The following is a 21,222-nucleotide window of genomic DNA, read 5'->3' as shown; positions in this document are numbered from 1 at the left end:
GGTTGTAGTTATAGGAAATGCATTTCTGCATTGATGACAGGAGACTCAACACAATAACTATTAGCACTCTTACTCATTTCAGACATCCTGAGAAGGGTACATTTAATATTAAACTGGATTTATGGGGACATTATCATCTTGTGAAAATGATGGCCAAGGACAAGTAGAAGATGGCCTTTTGTACTTGAGTTGGGAACTATGAATTCCATGTTAACTTTTTAAGGGAGGCCAAAAACCTGGCAACACTTCAGCACTTAATTAATGATGTTTTCATTGACTTTCTGGATTAATGTGTTGTTGTTTATCTTGATGACATTTTGATGTTTTTGCTTCATGAGTAAGAATGTATACTCTATGTAAAGGAGAAATTAACCTGACTATGACACCATGTACTTTACATCAGCCACTGGCAATATTCTTGGAATTTATTCTAGTACCAGATGGAGTTCAAATGGTTCAGATTTGGACCATGGTCCAAATTGTAGGCTGTATAGTATACACATACAAGCCAAACAAACCTCCTTGGCTTTCAACAGAGATGGAAAACTTGAGTTATTTTGGGACTGAGAACTTTTGTCAGCAGTTTATTTGGTGAGAATACATAATTAATGAAGTTATTGAGTAGTTGATATAGTGGCAGGAATAATGGACTTACAGTCAGGAAGGCTAGAGCTCATAATCTTGGCTCAGCTTCTCTCCCTATATGATACTGGGAAACGTCTAAACTCTCTCAGCCTCAGTTTCTTCATCTATAAAATAAGGTTGGACTCAATGGCCTTTAAGTTTTCTCACAGCTATAAATCTATAATCCTGTGATAAATGGTCTTGATTTCCTTGGGAACTCAAACAAGGAGATTTTTAAGCCTTTAAGTAAGTGTTTATTATGGTGTAAATGTTAAGATGACCAACCCTAATTGCAAATACTATTGAAGAAATTTAGGCATCAGGAGTAGCCTTTGTGACATCATTTGTGAAAGAATTATAAAGGAAGAGGAAGATTAAAACTCAGAAAATATACATTATTTTCCCACTAGCTATTATTCATCTTTTATTTTTGAAGAGAACAATACATCATTGGGTGATGTCTTGACTTTTGTCTGAATTGGATTTAAGTGAGGCAAAGTTGCACAAAATCATCAGCCTTACTCTCTCTTCCAGAGTCCAGTGGCAAGACAAAAGACAAGATGATTGCCATTGGACCAGGATGTAGTGAATGATCTTGGTGTCTTTAATGTCTGACGAAGCTTTAAGCCCTTCATAGAGCCTGCTGCAGCCACTTTCATAGCCTGTTGAACAAATAGTTCTCATCCACCCATTCCACCAGGGGAGGAAATCTTCATCTGCTTAGGGTATTCATCTCCCTAACTCACTGATGGCTTTAGGACCTGTCAATTATACCCTACCTGGTTAGTCCATCTGCTGAAACAATTTTACCAGTTTATGGCTACTGCACAAGCTACAGGTTCTTGGAGCCACAAATGAGAGCTCTGGACACCAAAAGAGGAATGGAGCCCTGAATATGGCTCAGCAAACATTTACATCAGAATGCCAGTCTTCCATGTCTGTCCCACACACCCTTTCCACTAGCTAAGACCTATTAAAAAGATGAGTTTGGAGACATTGGTAATCCTTGGTAATGCTAAGAGGTGTTGTCATTCAGATTTGGCATGACAATGAAAAAACTCTCTAAAAAAGAGGGTGTTTTAAATAAATACACATCTTGGCATGCTTCACCCATTCTCCTTTTTATCTGTAGGTACTCCATATACCAATATTTTGGACCTAAATTTGAGCCAGAGGACAGAAGAGGGAGAGAATGAGGTAATTTTTGAACCTGTTTACAAACCTATTTACAAAGAAGCTTAAATTGGAGGGCAAGTCAAAAAAAAATACTATATTTCAATAGGTCCCCATAATACCAAAAGGGAGGTTCAGAATGTCATATAAACAAGTGGGTGACACGAATAATCCACTAGCATTGCCAATTCCCATGTTGGGTCCCTTGTGACTTCTGTGCTTATACTGATAGAGGTAAAAACTATAGTTTCATAAGGCAAAATTAGGGACCAGGCAAATTAGGCTAGAAAGGACCTTGAGGTTGGAGGTGGAAACAGAGGCAAAAGCAGGACAAAACAAAAACTTTTAAACTAGTCCTGAAAAATACAAAAGATAAAGTCTGGCTTCCATGCTGCAGAATTGGTAGAATAGGTAAGACATGGAGTTAGACAAAAGCAGAGATTTAATTAGTACCCAGTAGTTTCATAACCATATACAGGTGTGAAGCCCAGCTGTGTATAGCCTCTCTTCCTTCCCTCTCTCTCTTCCTCCATTCCAGACTTATTTAATTTCTATCCTCATTGGCTGGAATGCTCCCTTCACTCACCTGTGTAGAATCTCTAGAGCAGCATACATTGTGCCAAGGAAAAGCCACTCAATGCAGCTATTTCAAAAAATTTAATGATATCTTTTTTTTACTAAAATGTAACTAGAGGAATCATATGACTTGTTCTTAGAAGACTGTCAATATATTGAAGATCTGTGATTTTGCTCAACTGTCAAAATCAGAATTTAAAGTCAACTCCTCAAATCCATGTTCGACATTCTATCCATAATGGCATCCCAGAGTATATTATAGGGCAATTTATGAGGCAACTAAGTGTGGCAGTGGATAGAAGACTGGTCTTGGAGTAAGGAAGCACTTAATTCAAATCCTGCTACTGATACACTTGCCAGAGCATCTCTTCCATCCTTATACCTGATGAATAGCATAGCATCATGGTTTGCTTCTAAAACTCTCTGGGAGATGAGAGATACTCACTTCAGGTTTGGCTGAAGGCAGCCACTCTGTCAATTATTCTTTTGCTGCTTATGCTGTATCTATGAGGATGGGAGGCAGTTAGGAGACTGAGGTACATAAGCTCCTTAGTCCCAACTCTAGTGATGGGTGGAAGGCAAAATGTCCCTGCTGCTGGGCCATAAATACCTCCCCTTCAGGTCTTTCCTTCTACTTTTCCCAGGATGATGAGTCTTGAGAAGTAGATATAACTTATGAGAGAGCACCACCCATTTTTCCTAAGGCAGCTTCTGGTGTTCAGGTTCAGATACTGGTGTGACTAGAAGAGAAAAGCTCAAAAGGGAACAGGCTGTAAGCAAAGAGAAGCATGGCATCTATTAGTAATACTTGGGGGTTGAGGAGTCCTGGGAATGCAGTGGTAGAGTTCCTGGATCTGGGTTCAAGCACTGACCAGTTTGAGGAATCCTATATGTTTCATCAAGGACAGACAAATCATTTTTTCTCCAGGGGCAACAGATAGTGATTCTAGAAATTGTAGATAGTAGGCAGTTGCTTGCTCTGTGGTCTTCTAGCCTACTCATGGTAACTTGGTATTCTGAGAGGTGAGCATCTGAGGGTATGACTGAAGAGGGAGTTTTCACACACTCACCTAACTTGATTCTTATCTGATGGTGTAACACCTAACTATTGGGGAGGGGGCAGAATGTGTGTCTGTGCCCCTATGATATAACCTCATCCTCATAGCTGCCTCAGAGCAGCTTGGTGCCCAGTAGATAGAGCCCTGGGCCTAAAAACAGAAAATCTTGAGTTCAAATACTGCCTTAATCGTTTCCTAACTGTGTGATCCTGGGAAAGTGACTTGTCTTCTCTTTGCCTCAGTTCCATCACCTATAAAATGGAGATTGTAACAGCACCTATGCCACAGGGTTATTGTGAAGACCAAACAAGATAATATTTTAAAGCATTGTGCCTGTGTATAGCTGTGATATAAAAGCTTATTATCTTACTTTTTCAGAATTTTTTCCTTCAAAGATTACCTCGATGTCCATATCTTCTGTAAAGTTTCTTTCCTTAAGTTTTCATAGCACATTTTGTACCTCTTCCCCTCAAGTAAATATAAGCTCTATGATGTAGAAACCGAGGAATTTTTTTCTTTTTATTACTAGTGAATGAATGGATAATAAGTAAACAATAAATAGGCACTATACTAATCTCTGGGGATCCAAAGAAAACGGAAAGCATTGCTTATTTCAGCTAGGTAGGCTAGTCTGTCCCATGGATGGCAGGGTAAAAAGTTGAATAGGTTAATTTTGGGAGAAAAAAAGCATGGAAAGGACCTACATGAAATTATGAACAGCAAAATGTGCAGAATCAAAAGAACATTATATTAAGCAACAAAGTATTTGAAGAATGATGTGTTATAAGGATGATATTAGAAATTAAGTCTTGTTATATTAGTTTAGAGATAAGTGGAGAAGCTGACTTGAGAAAGAATTGGTATTTCAAACAGTGCTGAGATAGAGTGTCAGTTTCAAGTCTAATGTTTTTTGTGTGCAGTTGGTCTCTGGCAGTTGGCAGAGCCAGACTCTCTGAGGGCTTGGAGGAGGTAACATCTTTTCTTTCTCTCATCTGAGGTAGAAAGAAAGAAGGGAAAGACCTGAAGGAGCTAAGTGTTTTCCTTTCCCAACTTGGGAAACTCTAGTTACTAGCTATTGCTGTTTTTATAGTTTGTTTTAACTCTGAGAAGACCAAAGAAAGATCTTGTCTTTGGTTTGGACTTTGAGTCTGCTAAGGCTCAGATTCCTACCTTGGTTCTTGCTGAGACACAGCCAGATAGCCTTTGTTATTTTTATAACTACGAGAGGAAGTTAAGAATTATAAGGATAATAGTGTTAGTTTATTTAGAGTAGTAAACATTTGGGTTAGTTAGATCAGAAAGGGTCCTTGCAACCTGTGGAAACAGGAGAGGCAGTTCCTTGTGGAACCAGGGAGTTTTATTTGGAAGGAGTTAGAATCCCTTATAGTTAGAAATCCTTTTTTATCCTTATATTTTCAATAAATAGTTTATTTTTATAACAAGTCTCCTTAGTGTCCTTGTACCTGGCCCTGAAGAGAAGTTCACTTATGAGTGTCACTTCACTTATATAAACTGAAGATACTTTGTAAGCATGGCAAGCAGTATCTAAATCAGTTTATAATCAATAATCAGTTCATAGAGTTATTATTTTTACAGTTCACCTTTTATTTTTACAGTGTATATCTACCTCCAGAGAAAGAACTTATAAAGCAAGACTTAATTTTATACATACAGATTTTATTTTCAAATTATGCCTTCCCTAATGGAGGGAGGAGAAGGAAGGAGGGAATGAACTGAGTATTTTAATGTACTAAAAAATAATTTTTAATGCAATGAAAGGCAGCACCTCCTATAGCTTTTTCTGATCTTCCCACTTATTAGCATTCTCTATCTCTAGAAATTTAATGAAAGGAACATTTAGACAAACTTTTCATTTATTTAATTGCCTTCATAATAATAATAAATTTTAATTGATTGTATAAAAAAATTGTAGGAAGTCAGAGTCCCTTCTCTACAGGATTGGTATCTAGCATAGTGCATCATATGTGAGGAGAAATAGAAAGGGACCAGAGATTTCATCAGAATTTCCCACTGGAAGGCTAAATGCCAAAGCTGAAGCTCAAATATTTTGGCCAAATACTGAGAAGACAGGAATTGGAAAAGACCCTGATGTTCTGAAAGATTGAATACAAAAGGAGAAGGGGTCAGCAGAAAATTAGATGGATCAATAGTGCCATGGAAACAACAAACATGAACTTGGACAGACCAGAAGATAGTGGAGAGTAGAAGGACTTGCTGTCAGGAAGACTCAGACAAGGCTGAACAACTGAATAACAACTCCCAAGGAAGAAATTCCCTCTATCAATGGACATTCTTTTCTTCTCCTTGAACTTCCACATAACTTAAAAATATTAGAAAGTAGCCTGAGGTACTGAAGTTTTGTGAACCCCAGATATTCCTACCTTCAAGACATGCTACTCAATGTATAATTGGATGGATGGATGGATGGATGGATGGATGGATGGATAGATGGATGGATGGATGAAAAAAGAGAGCTTTCATGGTATAATGGAAAGAACACTAGACTTAGAATCAGTGATCTTAAATTCATATCCCAGATCGGAGGCTTCCACTTTGGCCTTGATCAACTTTACTTATCCTTGATTTATTCTTCAGTGAAATCAGGAGAGTTGAGGCAATGAACTTTCCAACTTCTAGATATAATAGACTCTTTTGAAACTTCTTAAAAGTAATTTTTAATAACAAAAGTTTTAATTGTAAACTGAAAGTCCTGAAAGCCAGAATTTGGTCTTACTTAAATATTTTATCTATCCCATTTCCCAATATGGTGTTTTATAAACATTAGCTGCTTAATAAAAGTTTGGGGGGGGGGGGTTTGTACTATTACTTATTGGATTTATCATTCCTTTATTGTATCAAATACTACATTTTTCTCCGGGATTATATCATCTCTATCTTTGGCTGAAGCCCTCTATATTATCTTTTTTCTTATCTCTCTCTTTATTTCTTTCCACTTGAATCTCTTCTTCATTTTTCTCTCTTTCCACCCACTCTCTATGTTCCCTCCTTCAACTGAGCATAATATAGGATTGGTAGGTATTTTCTATCACTTGTTTAATTTACTAAAAAGAGATTTATGTTTTCTTTCTCAAAACTAAGATTGTATCAGTGGGCCATGGTACGTGTCTCCCTTGAAAGTAAAATATCCAAAAGAAATGTAATTAATTTTTTTTACTTAATTTGTTATTTTCCATCTTCCTGTGGAGTCAATGGCCTTGAAAAAAAAGGGAAGGGTCTTCACCCCTGCAAGACAACATCACAAAATAATAGAAGGAAGCTGCTGTTTGGTAAAGGCCACTTGGAAAAATGTTTAATCAGATGGGATTCCAGCTGTACAGTCTATCCATTCCCCCTTCTTAGGACTATGCAGCTGGGTTTGGGCATGGATTTCAGAGATGGAAAGGAAAAACTGAACACAACCATTTCTTTAGATTCATATAAATCAACAGAAAGCATCCCTGCAGGGCTGAGCAAGAACAAGGAGTTTGTCTTATTAGAGATTACGTATGATTTCCTGCAGGATCTCACAAAGCCTGTAGGGTCCATAATCCAATAATTTAACGTGAAGGTAGCTTTCTCACAAACTCTGAAGAGCTGCAGAATTTGGTCCTGCAATTCCCTATGAATTAAGGAAAGTAAACCAGCCCAGAATTTGTGTTTGCCTCTGTGTGAAGGTGATGACAGAGTAAATCTTCAGAATTCAAGTGTATTTTATGTTAATTGGGTAAAGTGGTTGCTTTAAAACTCCTCCAAGGCAAGGTAGAGCTGGTTCTCCTTGATTACCTTTATTATATTCTGCAATGACTGCAGTCTAAATTCTTTTCTATTTACCTAGGAAGCAGGGATCCATTTCTAAAGAGCTTATGATTTCCAGCATTTTATGAAATGTATTTCAATATTTTTGGCTAATTATACCACGATAGCTCCTAAATGCCAAATTATATCCATCAGTCTTAAATGTAGTTGTGGATATAATAGTTTGCAGTAATACTATCATAATCTTTGTATTTAAAGCATTTGGAACATTGAATTAAAAATGCCTAGATATGATGTGATTCTTGGTATTACTTACTTAGTGCTAAGTAAAGATGAATTAACTTCTTCAACCTGTGGTGGTTGCAAAGGTCCTGAGAGGATCTTTAAAAGTAGCTCCATTTCATGTCGTGTTTTAGAGTTTACCAAGCACTTTCCTCTCAACAACTCTGATAATGGTAGTAAAGGTGTTATTATTAGCACCCTTCTCCCTATCTTCTGTTTCCTGCCATTTTGCAGAAACTCTCCAACCATAAAGGCAACTCTACACTGAAATAGGATTTGGGAGCCATTCCAGTCTTGGATGAGGCTCAGAGAGATGGTATTTCTTGCTCAAGGTCACAAAGTCATGTGTCAGAGGTCATATTTGAACTCAGACCTTCCTGACTCTAACTCTGTAGCCACTTATGTCCCATCTTCATTTTTCAGAAAAGGAAATAGTCACAAAGAAAGTGACTTTGCCTCCTATCACTTGGTTAGTACATGTAGAAATGAACCTTAGATTTGAGTTTTCTGATTCTGAATCCAGTGATCTTTCCCCTCTAACACATTGTCTCTTCCTCATGATGGACCACAGATTCAAAGTAACTACTCCTGTTATATTTTCTCTCTTTAACCAGACAGTAAAGCCCAATTCTCCTCTCTCTCTCTCTCTCTCTCTCTCTCTCTCTCTCTCTCTCTCTCTCTCTCTCTCTCTCTCTCTCTCTCTCTCTCTCTCTCTCTCTCTCTCAATATATATATATATATATGTATGTATACATATATATATATATATATCACAGATAGGTAGATAGATAGATTTTTTTTTCTTGAGCCTCAATTGTCAATGAATTAGTATTTAAGAGCCATGTCCTGGAGATTCTGAGAAAAGAGGGAAGGAAGACCAATCCCTCTTCTCAAGGAGCTCACAGTCTAATGGGAGTGAACATGCAAATACTGCACTACATATAAATGAGATCTACATCGGAACAATTGGAAATACTTTTTGACACTTGCATTAAGGTGAATTAGGAAAGACTTCCTATAGATGGTAGGATTTTAACTGAGACTTGAAGGAAATCATGGAAGGGTGGCAATGAGAAGCAAGAGTATTCTAGGCATGATAATCAATAAAAATACTTCAAATCTAGAAATGGTGTGTGTTATGTGAGGAACAATAAGGAAGCCTGTGTCACTAGACTGCAGGAAACCTTCTTATAGGGAGTAAAGTATAAGACGCCTGAAAGGTAGGAAGAGGCTAGGTTGGGAAGGACATTGAATATGAAAGGAAGAGTTTGTGGAGAAAGGAGAGGAGGGCAGATCATACTGCTATGTCACAGTTGTACCATAATAGAGGCTTAGCAGAAACTGGACAGAAATGGAACTTGGCCATGGATTTAGAAGTAGACTATAAAGGGGCTCCTTGCAGCAGACTAAGATGATTCTTCCAGAGGGAAACTATGACAATTGAAGTGTACAATAATACAGAAGAAAGACTCCTAGGTTTAGAGTCAGAGTTCCTTATACTATGTGTAAAATAAAATTCCACTAAACACTCAATAAATTTGATGTGTTCTTAAGATGAGAGAGTGTCCTCTCTGAGAAGTATGGCAAAGTCCACTTATCTTCAAAGGAAGAACTGATATACTCTGAATACAGACCAAAACCTATATTTCACTTTCCTCTTTTTTTTTTCTTTTTGAAATATCTTCCACAAAATGACTAATACAGAAAAACATTTTAAATCTATACCAGAATGTTTACCATTTCAGGCAGTAGTGATGGGTGGGAGAGAGTGAAAGAGGGAAAATGAGAAGGAGAAAAAGAATTTAGAGCAAAAAAATGTGTTTTTGCATGTAACTGGAGAAAAGTTAAATATTAATTTTAGAAGACGTATAACATAATGAGAAGCAGACTAAAAACCTGGATTCAAATCCTACATTTATAAATTGTGTAAATTGGGACAAGTCCCTTCAACTATCCATCTCAGTTTAATTATCTATAAAATGGGAAAGCTATGCACAATTATTTCTAAGGTCTTTTACTACTCTAAATTCTATCACACACACACACAAAGGAAGTCTTCCCTGATTAACACCTTCTCCCACTCATCTACCAACTCTAATACTTCCTCTCATCAGAGAAAATGGTTCACTAGTATTAACTGACAATAAAACACTAATTTAAAGTAATTTTATTCAACCAATTTAAATTCAACTTAGGCATCCAGAAGAAGAAAATAGGAAAGAAAGTGACATAAGAAAGAGCTATACTTGTTAGTTCTTTCCTGTGACTGATGACATCTATTGTGGGAAGTATTTTAATATTACAATTTCTCATGCACTATTATTGGATCTAATTTCCTTTTTTGTAGAGAAGGAAATTTATGGCAGGGTGATATCTACATTTAGAATTACATTGAGACATTTCTCATTTGGCAGACCAAAAACAAATTTTCCATCATTAATAAACTAATCAAAATGGACAGAAATTCGAGTTAATAACAACATGTTTAAAAATTAAAGAGACCTACTTCACATAATTTCCTGTAAATCTTTACCTATTTATTTATATGGTAGTCCTCATATTAACCATTCTTCATTGCACTGTAGTAGCATTCCACTGTGGTGATATATTCCTTTATTTAATTATTCTGCAACTATTTTTGACATTTAGGTTATCTTTAGGTTTGTTTGCTTGTTTTTTCAAAATTGATTCCTTTAAGTCTCATTGAAAGAATAAAGGTAGTGATGGTGTCATAGAAAGAATATTGGTCTTGTAGGCAGAAGATGTGAGTTTGAATTCCAGTTCTGACACTTACTAGCTATGTCACTCAAAATAAGTCATAAATCTGAGTCATAGTGGTCATGGAGAGGTCACTCAAGCCTGCTTGTCTTAGTTCCTCATGAAAATGAGCTAAGAGAAGTAAATGGCACAACCCTCCAGTATCTTTGCCAAGAAAATCCCAAATGGGGTCAAAAAGATTCAAACAATGACTAAACCAACTAAATAACAACAACAAAAGTGACATGCAGTAGGACTCCATATGAGTATCATTCAATTGAGTGAGTAAATAAGAGACCTTTTATGTTATAAGATAGCAGCAATACATGCAAGAACCCACTATAAAACTATAGCTTTCATTAGCTATCGTCTGGCTACTTTTAGGATTTTAAACTATTATACTTTTGAACTTTGTGCTTATGACAAGTAAAAGACAGGCAGTCATAAAGTACACAAGCAGATCAGCAGCTTGGGATTACTTTATCCTATGGCTGATTTGAAAAGTAATTTTAGAGACTCATTTTAGAGACTTTTAGTATGATCTTTTATTTTTAAATATATGAAATATATTTACTTTTAATTATATACACATATTTATATATAAACCTTTAGTTTATATATGTTTTATGTTATATATATTTTATAATTAAATATATTTTATAATTAAAACAAAAATATGAAATGGAACATGGGACTTATCTTTATATCAAGCATATATATGATGCTTTAAGATTTATATAATTTTATATATATATATATATATATATATATATATAAATACATGTGCAATCTCATTTGTTGTAGGAAGAAGCAGAGGACAGTGGAACAAAATAATGACTTTAGAGTCATGGGACCTGCATTCAAATGCTGCCTCTAATGCTAATTGTTTAGCCTTGGAAAAATGATTCAACCTCAGTGGCCCTCAGTGTCCTAATCTATAAAATTAATAGACTGGATTAGATGGACTCAAAGTTCCTTTTAGCTCTGGATCTATAATCTCAAATTAAGTAAAAATAGCCATTAAATCCAATTAAGAAATCATGAAGTGTGCTTACGGATTTTTCTCTGTGAGTGGATGTAATTTTTATTTTTAGAATTCTAGTGTGGACAGAATAATGCTACCAATTTAACAAAATTGCAGATCCTTCTTAATTGCCTTCATGAGGAACTTAAAGATGAAGCAATAAAGGGCTCGTGTGCCAAAAACCTGTTTGGGAAAGGTTAAAGAGAGACAAGTATGTGTGAAGCCTGCCAATAATGACTCATAGAGATTCAACTCCATTTAGCCAATAATCAGTTATGAGAAGTTCAATGGATACACACAAAGTAGCAAAAAGATGTGTATCTTGGAGGCCTGCCTGGAGTCAGTCATTCTGTTCCATATAGATCAGAGCTGTTTCACCATGAGAAAGGAAAGCAAGTTCCTTTTACCCCCAAAGTCTCAGCCCCTTGAGATGAGCCGATCTTGTTCCTCCTGAGCAGTCTGTGTGTGCCTACACTCATAATAAAATAGAATACTTCCAATTTACCTCAAGCAACCTTAGACCTCTATTTTCAGCATCTCTTCATCATCCTTCTTGCTCGTCTTATTTGGTCCCTTTTCTACTTAGCAGTTTCCTCACCTTCTTCCCTGCAGATATCCAGAGCCTCCCTCCTGTCCTTTGGCTGCTCCAAGTCTCCCACTGTAGCCAACTCTTCAACTTATTTTTATAGACTGTGAGAGGTCTTCTAAGAGGAAAGAGAGGAGAGTTTATCGTTTCCAGTATCCCTCGCTGGAAATCCCCCTCTAAAACCTTTCCATGTACAATGGAGACATCCTCTCTCCTCCATCTTTTTAACATAAGTTCTAAACTGGAGGTTTTCTTTACCTGAAAGTCATGAGCTTTTAAAACAATATTTTAATAACTACATTTTAATGCAACAATGATTTCACAGAATAATGTATTAATATATAAATCGTATTTCATTTTAAACAATTAGAAATGTTATTCTGAGAAGGGGTCTACAAGGCTGCCAAGGAGGCCACGAAAAAGATTAAGAATTCCTACTCCATAGCTAGAGAAAACCTTAAAAATAATCATACCCACGCCCTCTGTCTACAGATGAAAAATACTCAAGAGCAGAGGGGTTCCATAGAATCATCTATATAAAGCAGGATCATCTAGTTTAACTTTGTCACTTTATGAATGAAGAAAATGAGATCAAGGGATGTTAAGTGACTTACTCAGGGCCACACAATAAGTGACAATGATAATTACCATCATATCATAAAAATAGAATTTACATGTCATTTGAAGATTTGCAGAATACTTTACATATATTATCTCCTCCAATCCTCGGAATAACTGAAAGTTAGGTGCTATTTTCATCCCCATTTTACAGTTAAATAAATTGAGGCTGAGAGAAGTTTGAATGACAATAAGTAGGATGAAAATTTTAACAGGTGTCCTTTTACTTTACGTCTAATGTCTTTTGCCTATAACATATTACCTCTCTACTCTGTTTCTACTCATTCCTCAGTCCTTAGTTCTAAGCATTTCTGAGGCATCTTTGATGATCAACAAAAGGAAACAAGTCACAATAATGAGAATCCACTTTAATCTAAGACTAAAGCAAGTATAACTCAAAGCCCCCAAAGTCTGGTTGTCTTTGCTGTTATACCATTAGAAAAGCTTCTTTTTCCCAATCCCTCCATCCTCCTCCTTCTCAGTTGACCCTAGACATTCAACTTTGACTCTTGATAATTATTATTAATTGTAGGAATTGATGTGAGCTACTTATTATTTGTTCCCTATCATCATGGAGTGCATAATAATTATGCATGTTATTATACATCCAATTACCTTTGCTATAGGATTTATTTTATTACATCTCAGGATTCTGTTCATATGTTCTGAGCCTTCTGAATTTGTTGCATGATCATCTGTTCACAATTTATAGAAAATTCAGTATTCAATGGTTCAATACCTATTACTTATCCATTATGTGCTAGGCACCATGCTTTTAAGACTAAAAGATGAAAAATGACTTGGCTTTTGCCCTGTAAAAGGCTTACAATTTAATAGAGTGGTTATTTATGTAGAGAAGAAAATGTGAATATGAATGAAAATGAAAATATTAATTAGAAAATTATTAAGTGCATGAAAGAGAAGTAAGAGAGTTTCAAAGGAGAAATTCCTTCCTTCTGGAAAGTAGAAGGTGTCATGTCTCTGGGCTTGAAAGATGTCATGAAGATTGCTGTCTGAGCTAACAAAGTCGAGGGAGAAGATTTCAAGAATAAAGGTAACATATAGAAAGGAGAGCACTCTGAATTGGGCAGGATGAGGTTGTTGAAGAGTAAGGAGCCCCATTTTGCTAGAACATGGAGAGAACAAAAAAGAGGGTCATCAACAAGGCTGGGAAGATAGCTTGGAATCAGACCATGACAGCCATAGAAACTCATACCAGAAGAATCTTTCTAGGGAGGCAGTCTCTCCTGGCTGACCACGAACAGGATGAGGCCATCTGAAATGTTCTTCATATAACATGCAACTGATTTTCCCTGCCCATTCTCCCTCCACCCCCATTCAACCAAACCTACCCAATATGTTATCTGGACAGCTCACACAAGTTACTCCTCCTCTCTATGTCCCCACATAAAACACTTGTGTATACAATGGGCAGCCGTTAGGCAATTCTCCAAAAATCTCCCCTTCCATCTGTTTTCTGGCAGCATTGATTCTCCATGTTGTTCAACCCTGGCAGCCTGTGTCTATTAGCCAGAGTATAGCAAGCTATGGGAAATTGACAGTTTCCTGTCAAAATGATTATAGATTCAAATGTCCTAACTAATAGACTGGCTAGAAGAAAAAGCTGGCTTTTCTAATACTAAAAGAAGTTGAACAAACCACTCCCATTAATCAGAACCCAAGTGTAAAATAATAACCCCTGTATAAAATCCAACTGATGTCAGCCAGACCACTTAAAATCACAGTTTGGACATAAGAAATCAAATCCATTCTTCAAGACCAATGCAACTGTCAACTCTTACATGCAGCCTTCTTTGATCCCTTTATCCAGTAACTAAGAAGAAAGAAAGAATTACTCATAATTTTGTAGGGAAATTTGTAAAAAATGTGAAGAAAATTATTTGAATTTTTCTGTGCTTATGATACTCTAAATTGGAGGATTTGTTGAAAAAGACCCTAATGTTGGAAAGGACTGAAAGCAAAACTAAAAGGGAATGGCAGATCATGATATGGATAGAAAGTGTGATGGAAGCCAAGAATGTGAGCTTGAGCAGGCTCTGGGAGATAGACAAGATACCTTCAGCTTTCCATGACACCTTCCACAGTCCATGGAGTATCAAAGTCAGACATGGCTGAATGACTAACAACAACAAAATTGTAAGATAGTTTTTTTATATATATATATCTAATCATACCTTAAAAGATTAGAAGCTCCTTGCAAATAGGGGTTATTCTTTATTTTCTTATCTTCCCATACAGTGCAATTACACGTAGTATATATATAATATAATTACATAATCGAATAAAAGAACTGAGAGGAATGTAGCCAGCCTTAATTGGAGATTGAGTTTAAGACTTTAGTCAAATCAATTGAACTCTGCTTTCAAAATCTGGATGAAGCTCAAATGACCACATCCTATGATATATTTAAATTATTAGAAATTAGTTGTTAAAATCCAGGAAGTTACCAAACTCAGTAAATTGTCCCTTAAGTATATGTCTATACATTAAAAGATTTGATAATTAAAAGCATACTTTCCTATAATTTTGTCTATTCATGACATCAAAGTTCCTTAGCTTTTTTCCTACACATCTCTACTCCCTTTGATAAGAAAATGATCACATTCACAAGTAGAAAACACAATTTGAAATTAACCCAGACATATTAAACAACTATAGCTCATTCAAATTCTGGACATGGCTCTTCACAGATTTGTCATTGGATAAGACACTTCTAGCAACATTGGGGCTGGTCACAAAGAATAAAGTCTTATTTTCTAGGTAGAAGTCTGTGGAGTAAGTAGTAGTAAGTACTGCTTTTGAGGAGATTCCTTGGATTTCATAGGGAGAAGAATTAAAAACAATTTGAAAATGGAAATCTAAAATCAAGGAAGCAAAGATCAACATGAAATGATACTACCAATTCTGCCGATCTTCCAACTTCCTTCTCTTTTATAATCAGATCATTCTCTGTTAACACTTTCAAATAACATTCCTTGCGGTTTTTAGCCAAGGTCTCAACAACAGAGTAATTTAAAGTATGATTCATGAATGATGACCATAGAGTGTGAAGTCATCAGTGTTAAAAAGTGATGTGTTTGTGTAGGGGCAGGTAGGTGGCACCTAGCCTGAAGTTAGAAGGTCTTGAGTTCGAATTTGACCTAGGACATTTCCTAGCTTTATGACTCTGGAGAAATCCCCTTTGCCTAGCTAGCTCTTGCCCTTTTGTCTTCTAGTTGTTACTGAGGGGGAACGTAAGGGTTTTAAAAAAAAGTGATGTGTGTAGTCCAGAGGTCACAGTAATAAGTAGTGAGTCTGACAGAACAAAATTCAGGAAAGTGAAGGTCTACAAAAGCATAAGATCATGGGCAGTCCACAGGATAGTTTACTTATTGTCTTGGTGATGGTGTTATCGTTTGTATATCTGCTGCCTTGAATAGCTTACTGCCTATTCTACCTAATCTATGTCAATCATCTTTCCTTTTTATATTCCTTTGGCAACCTTTTCAGTGACAAATGTGCTCCATATCATACCCAGATTGGTGAGAATTTTAAGCCCTCACTTACTCTACACTCCTCTCCTGTTTGGGAAGCTGGCACTTTCTACACATAAACAGTAAATAGTGGATTTAAAAATAAAACAAAATAGAAAGCTTTTGGGATAAGTTAAATGGACCTGCAAAGCACATCACTGCCAGGTTCCCAATTGCCCATCAGTCATCAATTGCTACTATTGTTAATTCAATAGCCTTTGGGGAAATCTCCCATGCAACTTGGACAAGTGGGATGAAAGTCAGAAAAGGAAAGTCATCTCCCTTCACCTCCCCTTCACTCTACCCACTCCCTTCCCCACCCATTAAAGCAGTTGGAGCAAGTTTGTTCATTTTGTTTTCCTATATATTGTCCAAAAGCCAGAAGATGAAAATCAGACTGACTGCATAAAAAGGGCAACGCTAGGAGTTCTTTCTACTGCCAGAGAATCTAACTCTGAAGAAAAGCCTTAAAGCAAATCATGTGGCATTTCCTTCTGCTCTGGCAGCTAGCAATAGGAAGCTTCCCTGGCCCAAGTCTCACCTAGTGGCCACAATTCCATCCCACACTGAATGGTTGTCTCAAAGTAGCACGTCCTTCCTCTTGCTATGTGTGTGGATGGCAGAGATGGCAAACTGAGGAGGCAGAAGGTTAAATTCCTACTGCATGCAGCTGCAGAAAACTATGGATGGTTTCCAAAGGATGAAAACAAATCATTTTAAATATTCGAGAACTACAGAACCTTCTAGGGGCAGGGGATAGAGCACTGGTGCTGGACTCAGGAAATCCAAGTTCAAATCAGGCTCAGACATTTAATAGCTATATGACCCTGGAAAAGTCACCTAACCCTGTTTGTTTCAGTTTCCTCATCTGTAAAAATAGACCCTGTGATGATTTGAGAGCTACAAGGATTTATAGAGATCATCTAGTCCGACCTGCTCATTTTACAGACAAAAAGAATAAGTCCTAGGGAGATGAAGTGATACCCAATGTTACATAGCTATTCTTTCTTTCCTTCCTTTCTTCTGTCCTTCCTTCCTTGCTTCTTCCATTCATTCAACAAGCATTTATTTAAGCATCCACTGGGTATCAGGCTCTGTGAGTCTATACAATCCTAAACAGACTCTGCCCTCAAATAGTTTGCATTATATTAGGGGGAAATAGCATCTATTAGGTATTAGAAAATGTACAAAAGGAATTTCCAAGAACAAAGAATGCAAAGAATGGGTGTGTGGGGGGGGGTGGGGGGTTCCAATATAGATCAAAACTGGGATTCAAACTCATGTCCCCTAACTCTAAAAACAGTTCTCATTCCACAGTACTAACTCCAAGCCTCAACAATTAAGTTATCAATTTATATATTAATTTAGATGGGTAGTAGTAAAATTTACCAAATCATTCCATTCATGACAGTCACAACAAGAAAAAGATAATAGTGGATTGTATTTTTCTGTTTCTTCTGACTGATCTGCCTAAGATCTTTCCTCTTCAATTCAACAGAATAATTGCTATATGTTACCTTATTGTTACCCATGTGCCCAACATCCTATCCAGAGGCTTTATCTTGTAGTAATTCATCACTTCTATTTGCTGGATGAGCTACATTCCATGACCCCATCTTACCGTTTAATGTTCAATATAGCTTGGGGAAGGTAATAACCAAATTGTTCACAAGCACCCTATACCATTCTATACTTACCTTCCTTGATCAGAGGTAAATAAGAGTAGCAAAACTTTTCTTTATTTCTCATTTATTTCCTCATTTGCTGTACTCTCCTGCCACTGTTATTATCTCTGACCATGAGAAATTTTTTCCCTTCTTTCCCTGCACCCTCCTCCACCTCCCTTCTGTCCCCAAAAAAGTTTAACTCGACAATTGACTCCAGATTTAGTGCTTTCTATACAAACTGTTTGTGACAATCACAGAGCTGGGGAAAGAAATGTGATTGGACTGTGCTCCTGGAAAAATGAAGCCAATTTCAAAATCCAATTTTGAAAAGGAAATATCGTGTTTGTTTCATGTCAGCTTCTCCTTCAGATCAGAAGGAGGGGGGGAAATGCAGAACAGACCAAAAGCTGTTGGCCTGGCCTGGTTACTTCCAAGCAAAGAGAGGGCAGATGGAAGGCCATTCAGTTGGCTCCACTGACTATCTTGTCTGCCTTCAGTCACTTTGGAAGCAGCTGAGCAAGGCTTAACCCTTGTGAAAAGAAAGTTTAAAAACATTCACTGCGAATGTTTATATACTTAAAAAACAATATTTTAAAATAAAGACTGGGCTGTCACAGAAACAGGTGGTCTGTCAACTCAGGCAGTTTGTGATCCATCTACCAAGCTTGCTGTCAAGTTTAACACAAAGCTCTTCTCTCTCTACCTAGCCATGGAATTGGATGGAGTCAGGGAGAAAGGAGGTCTCAACCCTAGCACAGTCTCTGATAAGAGCTAAGGGATATTTGAAGCAAAACTTTTGGCAAACCAAGCATCGGAGTGTTGGCTGCCGGTCTAATCCAATTCAATTCAATAAACCTTCATTAAGTACCTACTAAGTGCTAGGCAGAGAGGCTAAATGGTTCAGTGGATAGAATGCATAGCCTGGAATCAGGAAAAAGTCTTCCTGGGTTCATATTTATTTATCAGATATTTACTAGAATGTGACCCTGGACAAGTAAACTCTATCTGCCTCAGTTTCTTGATCTGTAAAATGAACTGGAGAAGGAAATGGCAAACCACTCCACTCTCTTTGCCAAGAAAATCCCAAAAGGGGTCCCAGAGAGTTGGACATGACTGAAAGTGACTCAACAAGAAGTGCCAGGCACTTTGCTCAGTGCTGGGGTTACAATTAATTTTTAAAAAATGTTTTTAAACAAAAAGCAATCCCTGAAGTCAAAGTGTTTACAAGGGGAAGGTAAGGGAGACCAGACATGACAGGAGGCAGGAAATGGGGAATAGGGAACAGGACACCAGGGTTACCTGACATGGGGCCATCTTGTTCTGTAGCACCTACACTACACAGGGCAGCAGATGCAGAGTAGCATGAGCTATGAATACCTTTTCTGTGCTCTCTAAAGGAAGGCGCTGGGAGGATATATATTACCTACTTTATCAGGGTAGAAAGAAGCAAGGGGAAAGGGTACTTGGTGATTGTCAAAATGCAGGTTCCCAAAAGTCCTTGGAAAAGTCCAAAAAATATGTAGCTAGAGCTGGAACTATTGTTCAGAAGAAGTTCATGAGTATTATCAAAATCTAGATACTAGATAGCTGCATCTAGCATACCATATCTAGCCAGCTCACTTTCTAACAACCTATACATGTAAAAGCAGAATTTGTGTGTATGTAAATGTCTGTGTATCCAGGTAGCTAGATGTACAGCCTAGCTACGTATCCACGTCTGGGTGGCTGTGTATCTATAACCGCAGGCAGCTATACAAATATATGTTGATATATAGATAGAGAGATGCAGTGTCAGGCTTTCACAGAAATTTTTAAAAGGACTTGCTCATGCAGAAAATTTAATATGCATTTTCTAAATGAGCTTTTGTTCTCTGGTCAGCTTTTCCAGTGGAAACTGATTTTTTTTCTTACTAACCAGTAAAAACAGATGCTGATGCTCTTCTGAATCCAAAGACTACTAGGATGGGGCAAAAGACTGATCATAATTCTTTATTCTCACCTCTGCTGGATTTCTGCCTACAGTGTTAATTTTTTAAATTTAATTTTAAATTTAATTTTTTTTAATCTTGTCCACTCTTATAGACACACAGCTTGTTCATGACTGGTTGGGAAGAATTGTGTATAAAGAACATGACTTTGTTAGGTATGGTGATTTCAGACACACAGAGTCATCCATGAAAACTGCATATCCCATGACTACTGTCTACAACATGACTCCTATACCGACTGTATCCAATCTATTTCTACGCTGTATTGTAACTGGTCAAAAATGGGCTTGTTCCCCACTTCCCTCTGTTTTCTCATTGAAAAAGGAGAGGCACCGATAAGCCTGAGCTCAATTTGTTCTGGCAATTATTGGAAAGCTCCTACTGTGAGGGAGGGAGACCACTGCTAGCTGGTGCGGAATGACATGCAGCCCTCCGGGGACCAAACAAAAGGAGCTCCTGCCTTTCTCCAAGCTTATTCAGGCATTTATAGACATATTGGTTGAGGTACTAGCCCATTCACATCTTAATGGGAAAAAGAGAGAGACAAGAACTGAGGGAGGGGAAAAGTGCGGAATGAGAGACTATAGAGTGACCCCAGAGAGGAAAGGATTAAAAAACATAAATGTGAACTTGGGCAAGAGAAGGGAAGGCAAAGGATTCATGCTACTTACTGTGTGGGAGATTGCCATTATGATCATAATAAGAATAGTCTCCAATTTTAAAAAGATTTACAGTTTTTAAAACCCTTCTACATACATTATCTTATGAGTTTTAATACAATCCCACCAAATTATGCCCTTATTACGGATAAAGGTTCCAGGGAGATAAGACTGCAATGTGAAATGGAAGGAAGCTGTAATTCTCTGGTTAGAGGATAGTCTTCCTCTTCCTCTAACCCCCATCTCCCTTTCTATCTCCTTCAGCCAAGCAGTGCTCTGAATTAATTCAACCCAAATGAAATGGTGAGGATGAAATACCATTGAGGTGCATTCTAAAGTGTAATTCCTCTGAAACAAGTGTGTAACTTTATTAAAAACCAAGGTGCTAGTCAAAAGGTGAAAGAAATATATTACATTATTATGAAAAAGAGAGTCTGAGGAAAAAAAAAAGCTGAAGTAGCAGTTCTTTTAGAATTGACATGGAAGGCTTTGAAAACACAGTGAAAAAGGTCCCTTTTCCTTAATACTTTTCCTTACTCTTTGTTACAAACAGAGGGATAAAATGTTTATAGATAAGGTCATTGTAAAGTCTATGCCATTGTACATGTGCCTGCCTGAGCCCAAATAGCCTCCTTCCCCCTCTTTAAACTAGATAATAATGTTAATTGTTTTACCAATTGGAAAAATCCCTTCTAGAGTGAAGACAGTTGACAAGGAGGGTAACAATGTCAAAATCTTGTCCCTGACATGCCAGGAACAATATTTTAACAGGAAGAATTTACAATCCCAAAGAAAAAGTGATAAATTGAAAAGGAGGGGTAGGTGGGATAACGTTAATTGTAAAATCTGCTATTAGCAGCCTTTCTTTAGTCATAATGAAACTAGCTTTAAAAAAAAAAA

At 37.0% G+C, this 21,222-nt stretch overlaps 1 protein-coding gene across 2 annotated transcripts in view; it reads left to right on the top strand.

The window, feature by feature from the left end:
• Positions 1-21,222, top strand: part of CDH20 (cadherin 20) — a 289,887-nt gene that overhangs the window by 161,462 nt on the left and 107,203 nt on the right. The window contains exon 2 of one of the 2 annotated variants that reach the window (XM_056824253.1): positions 1,757-1,821. The exons of the other annotated variant lie outside the window; for it this stretch is intronic. The gene's annotated coding sequence lies outside the window, so the exon portion shown is untranslated. The remainder of the gene's footprint in view (positions 1-1,756; positions 1,822-21,222) is intronic. 2 annotated transcript variants of the gene reach the window in all.

This window comes from Monodelphis domestica, chromosome 3, assembly GCF_027887165.1.
Source record: "Monodelphis domestica isolate mMonDom1 chromosome 3, mMonDom1.pri, whole genome shotgun sequence".
Classification (NCBI taxonomy): Eukaryota; Metazoa; Chordata; class Mammalia; order Didelphimorphia; family Didelphidae; genus Monodelphis; species Monodelphis domestica.
The sequence above is the reverse complement of the archived record's forward strand: the minus strand, read 5'-3'. Positions and strand labels throughout refer to the sequence as shown.